The sequence below is a fragment of the Idiotropiscis lumnitzeri genome, unplaced genomic scaffold, assembly GCF_059441095.1.
Source record: "Idiotropiscis lumnitzeri isolate Australia: NSW breed Sydney's pygmy pipehorse unplaced genomic scaffold, RoL_Ilum_1.0 HiC_scaffold_111, whole genome shotgun sequence".
Lineage (NCBI taxonomy): Eukaryota > Metazoa > Chordata > Actinopteri > Syngnathiformes > Syngnathidae > Idiotropiscis > Idiotropiscis lumnitzeri.
In genome coordinates this window covers 490,961-496,998 of record NW_028283649.1, presented here as the reverse complement: position 1 = coordinate 496,998, position 6,038 = coordinate 490,961, and the positions used below count along the sequence as shown (strand labels likewise).

General features: G+C 39.1%; 1 long non-coding RNA gene across 1 annotated transcript; it reads right to left on the bottom strand.

The window, feature by feature from the left end:
• Positions 1-1,308: 1,308 nt before the first annotated feature.
• LOC148315531 (uncharacterized) lies at positions 1,309-5,659 on the bottom strand. The gene is made up of 5 exons (XR_015840850.1): positions 5,529-5,659; positions 5,101-5,289; positions 2,711-2,806; positions 1,598-1,750; positions 1,309-1,493 (listed from the first exon to the last, which is right to left on the bottom strand). It is a non-coding gene; the product is annotated as an uncharacterized LOC148315531 (long non-coding RNA).
• Between the last annotated feature and the right edge of the window lie 379 nt (positions 5,660-6,038).

The following is a 6,038-nucleotide window of genomic DNA, read 5'->3' as shown; positions in this document are numbered from 1 at the left end:
TCGATCGTCATTTGCTTGGAGGATTTCATTGCTAACGCTACTAATGCGACTGCTGCTAGTGCTGCCGATGCTGCTGCTACCCACGCTGCTCTCCACACTTATAAGTCTACCCCAGGATCCCGCCCCCCATTTGTACCTCTGGCGCAGATTCAAGGCGGATCTTTTGCACCTCTGCCCCCTGCTGGGTGATTTTTACATGATTCACAATGCGGACAAGGCTGATTCTCAGTCAGAGGTTGCATCAGACCCTTATGTACACTATGACGTAAAAAAGACAGGAAACGTACTTATACGTCTTTGGTAGAGGGCGCCATTGCATTAAAAGACGTCTTTGTACGTCTAAGGGAGTAAATGAGTTGAACAAAGTACAGGGTCCTTCACCTGACTACAGATGATCTTCTGGGGACTTTATTTGGTTTTAATCACTTTTGGGGTCTGTATCTATGCACACTCCCTGGTTTTGCTACCTTCCCGGGTACCACATACACACTGCTTAGTTTCTCTGCCTTCGTGGGTACCACATACATATTGCTTGGTTTCTCTGCCTTCCTGGGTACGACATACACACTGCCTGGTTTTGCTACCTTCCTGGGTACCAGTCACACAAACGTCAGACGACTCAGCACATACCGACTGTCTCAGCACTACACACTTTCACTCCAAGGCAGTGCTGTGAACCAACTTACTGACAAGAGGTAGTATTTAGAATTTTAAAAAGTGCTTGAAAGGTTTTGTTCATGTAAAACCAACAGATTATGACATTATTATTATTATTTAAATCAGTATTAAACAGCATCAGCATAGGTTAAAGATATTATACAGACTATATACGATAAAAAAATACTAAACCACCCTTGCTTTTCCGTCATTTCTTGTATAAGTTAACACACAGATGTATAACATTTGTTTATACAAATATAACGATTAAAAAGTAGCTGATTAGAGTTTTAATTTTGTATTCATTAATCTGTAATAAAAATGGACATATTTTGGTTAATAAAATTAACAAGAAATAAAAGTAAAGGGTGTTCTAATACTTTTTTCAAGATTGTCCTAACATACATTTAATGTTTACAGTATATGTCTTCGGAAGAAGCGCAGCATTAGATTTTTTTTTTTGTTCTCTCTCTTTGACTTCTGAATTTGAATTTCTGTCACAGATGTGCTTGAATTCTATTTTGGATGATTTGTGTTAAACTGCACAAATATTTGAAGAGCCATAGAATTCAAGAATCACACCAGTGCTGCTACTCCTCCGAACGGGTGAACGCCCTTGATTAACAACCTGCGTTGAGGTGGCTTTTGAGATTCGTGGTGTGGGAGAAAAATCTCTGAAGGCATTCTTAGACTTCAAGAGAGGGTCCACAATTTTCAAAGATTCACTTCCGTCTGAATCAGAGGCCTCACTTGTATCCGGAATATATTCATCTCCACTGTCATCTGAGTTGGAGTAATAATGCTTATCCATTCCAAAGTCAGCCTGTTTTTTTAATCTAAAAAACAACAACAACGAAATATAAAGGATAGAAGGCAGGAGACCAATAAAATATATGCAATTTGCTTGTAAGATTCCCTGAAATCTATATGGGTTGTTTACCTGTATACTTTTGGTCCTCCTGAGCCTTGGGATAGTAATATGGTCTGGGTCTGAGGCGCAAAGTTCAGGGGCAGGATTTGACAATGATTCGTCAGAATCTGTGTCGTTATTCCAAGGAAGATTCAGCCCATATTTTTTGTCCAAGGGAGGAGACTGGGTTGCATCAGAGTCCAAGAGAAAATTGAGAACCCATTAAATACTTAATCCCCAGAGGAATCTGCACAGAAAAAGGTCTTAATTCTATTTGAAAAAAAAAAAAAACTAAAATATTGATGAATGATATGACAAAATAATGTAATAACAAAATTAATTGACCGTAACAAAAAGCTCCCGGGAGGAAAACTACATTAAATGTTTTTTTAACAGGGCAGTGAAAATATTGGAAAATAAAAACGATAATAAATAAAATAATATAAAAAAAGAATTCAATGTGTATCGATGGACCCATATGAAATACTTATATCGCTATGTACTTATCAGCCATATCGCCCAGCCCAATATGTAACTGCAACTTCAAAACCTCGGGCCATAACAGGATTGTAACATGGGATGCATATCTTCATTCCTAAATTTGTAGATCCCGAGGAGGCTGCTCAATGGTCCTGGTAATCTAAACCTCAACCAATTCGGTCACAGCCAATGTTCTCCATCCTTGTTAAGAAGTTTTGAAATGATTTAATAGATATACTATTGCAAACTATACCAGAATTTTAGACATTTTAAACTTTTGATCACAATTTTACCTATTTTCTAAAAATCTGAAGAATCCACATGCCAAATCACCTGCTGTAGACACATAGGTTCTGTTCTGACAGATAATTCAGTTACAGGTTGTGTACTTAAAGCCAATAAGAGGGCAATGCAGCAGTCGACAACCTGACGAAAGCTTAAGTCTCCCAATGAGAGAACTGTAGTGGCTGGTAGGTTCTTAGATTGTAACATAGTAAAGACATATACTAGGCATAACTGTATATCATATGATGATGAGGGAAAATATTATTAGCTACGATTTATGTCCAGATATATTAGAAAACTTGTCCAACCAGCACAGGTCTATCTAACTGTAATTTTAACATCTCAAGACACGACAGGATGACCACATGATACGCATACCTCCTTTTCAGAGTCTGTCAAAACTTGAGAAGGCTGCTTCGATGTTCTGGTGGAATCAACCTCAGCCGATTCAGTCATTGTCGGTTGTCCTCCATCCTAATGAACAAGTTGAATATTAATTTAATGAATTAAAAAAAGAAAATGGATCAGAATTTTACACATTTTAGGCTTTGGCCACCCAAAACAAAAACTAACAAGTTCACGAATGAAACAAAACCAATTACTTTAGCGCATGACAATTAATCTTCAGTAGAGATATGTTGTGACTGATATTTCAGTCACAGGTTGTCTTTTGAACGCCACCAGGGGCGCAATGGAGCACAGGACAGCCAAAAGTCTTCTTGTCGGACACCTGTAGTGGCTGGTAGGTTCTAAGATTATAACATAGTAAAGGCACATACAACTCCTAACTGTATTTCATATGATAATGAAGGAAAAGATGATTAGCTATGATTTATGTCAACAATAAAAATGGCTCTACGGGGTCCCCACAAACACAAACCTGACAGTTGGGTGTCAGATGGCCAACATACCTGACACGCAATTCAACTCAACTGGACCCCACAACACAAGAAAAAGCTGAGTGAGCCTCAAACCAGACATACACATTCACTGACAAATATCCTGTGACACCAGATATATTAGAAGTCTTGTCTAATCAGCACACGTCTATCTAACTGCAATTTTAACATCTCGAGACACGACAGGATGAGTACACGATACGCATACCTCCATTTCTGAGTCTGTAAAGCCTGGAGGAGGCTGCTTCGATGTTTTAGTAGCATCATAAATTTATTGAATTAATTATATTTGAGGTTGGATAAGATTTTTACACATTTTAAGCCTTAGCCACCCAAAACAAAACATAAGCTCATGAATGAAATAAAACTAATTAATTTCGCCCATGCCAATTAATCTTCTGTAGACGCGTGTTGTGACCAGTGTTGTTTTTGGCAGGCATTTTAGATTTTGTCCAAGTCATTTGGACAAAGTGCTGATTTGTTTACATCACATTTAGTCATCCCAATTCGTTATAGTTTTAGTCCAGTTTTAGTCAACGAAAACTAAAAAAAGGGTTTTAGTCCAGTTTTAATCGACGGAAACGCAAAAAAAGTTTTACCCTAGTTTTCGTCAATTTATTCACAAAGGTTTTAGTCCAAGCGGCACGGTGGCCCAACTGGTTAGCAGGATGGCCTCACAATATTGAGGTCGTAGGTACGATTCTGGCTCCGGCCTTCCTGCGTGGGTTTCCTCTGGGTAATTCGGTTTCCTCCCATATTCTTAAAACATGCATGGCAAGTTGCTTGGACACTCTAATTGCCCCTAGGCATGAGTGTGAGCGTGGATGGTTGTTCGTCTATGTATGCCCTGCGATTGGCTGGACACCAATTCAAGGGTGTACCTCGCCTACTGCCGAAGACAGCTGGGATCGGCTCCAACACCCCCCGCGACCCTAGTGAGGAGAAGCGGTACAGATAACGGATGGATGGATGGATGGGTTTAAGTCCATTTGAGTTAAAACAAGGCATTCAAGGTTTCCACCCAATAACAAAGACTTTTGGATGGACTACAAAGGATTCTTCATTACAAACAGAAAAAAGTGGCAACAGTGGAATCAATGCTCACTGCTCCAAAATAAGCAGAGAAGCAAAACATTTTGTTGGGCAACTGTTGTGGCTTTATTTCACTAAAAGCAACATAAAATAATTTATGAACCACATGCTAACAATTTTGTCTCGTCAACGAAAAAAATTCATGTACATCACGTCATGTTTTCGTCATAAAAGAACCTCGTTTAGCTTGTCATCGTCATTAAAAAAGGGGCGTTAACGAAGTATTTTCGTCATAGTCATCAGTGACGAAAACAACACTGGTTGTGACTGATATTTCAGTCCCAGGTTGTCTCCTGAACACCACCAATTGGGCAAGGGGGCGCAGGAAAGCCTGGGGTCTTCTATTTTTACAGTATAGAAAGGCTAAATATCAAATTGAAACAGTGTTTTATATCATGAATATACAGGGTTGGTGCTGGTTCTGGTAGGGAAACCACAACATAAAGATGTCCTTAATTAGTCCCACAATGGGGATATTTGCAATATGGCATATGATGGCCTAACAGGGCCACCGCCCAGAAAAGAGTAACGCAGAACTTTGTAATACTGTCACTCCCTGACCAGTTCGTTGTTCCTGAAGAGCCAAACTTTGACTCAGACCCACAAATTTGAATTACAGATAGTGGACAATGGAGAACTCCCCCAGTCAGTCAGCATGTTCAACTTCCATAGAAACCTCAACATACATTTATTAGATTGCCAAACTAATTGGAAACTACATCACCAGAACACCACAAGTGGGCTCTGTTATTGTACTTAAAGATGCATCTTACAAACCTGTGTTCTCCAAGGCCAGCTGGTCCATAGTCTTAAGTTATTTCTTCGCCAACATCAATGTCTCGGAGCGCAAACAGACAGAGGTGTGGTCTGTCCTCTGTTGTCTTCTTCTTCATTTTACAGTTGGGGTGCATGTGGTCATCATTAACCAGTCTTCCCAGACTGCCATCTTCTTGAGCGGCATCAACACTTAAAATAGATTTAAAAAAAAAAAAAAACAATTATTCAATCAATGTCAGAAATTAATCTTTGAGACAATCTTGTGTACACAAAACATAAAAATAGGAAATCCACAATTTTTAAATCTTCTAAATCAAATCATACAAGAAATTTCTATTGGAATCAGACCCTATTAACAGCTTGTCTTTGAGACTTCATGGTCTATATTTTCATTTGTACAGATTCAACGCATGAATAAAAGTAATTACCGTATTTTCGCAGTCATAAGCAAACAAAGCTTGTCAGTCGATGCGTCCATTAAATGGACAAAGTACCACTCACGTCCATCAGCCCTTGTCATCAACGAGCTGTTGGAAGTGCATGTTAGCACACCCTGCTGGGCAAAGAGTGAGTTGTCCATGCTTACAATCGACCGTGACAAATACACCATCTGACTATAATGTTTGGGTGATGGTGTTGGAAAAAGCTGGACAAAGGGCAGCTGTCCACAATGTTTTAGTCTGTCTTATCATTTATGTTATTGCAAGCAAGAAACGTCCCAGGTTTAGACAACAGACAAAAAGTCCAAAGCATAACAGCACATCTCTTTAAACAGCCATGCAAATCTCTCTAAACAGCTATGGGATTGTGGGTCTCTGCTCCCAGAATGCATTGCTTGAATTAGCTAAGGCTGAGTGGCTTTTGTATTATTTTCATTTTTTTTGGGTATATTGATGGCATGAGAGATACATGTTTGTGTTAATCTTATTTCTATGTTT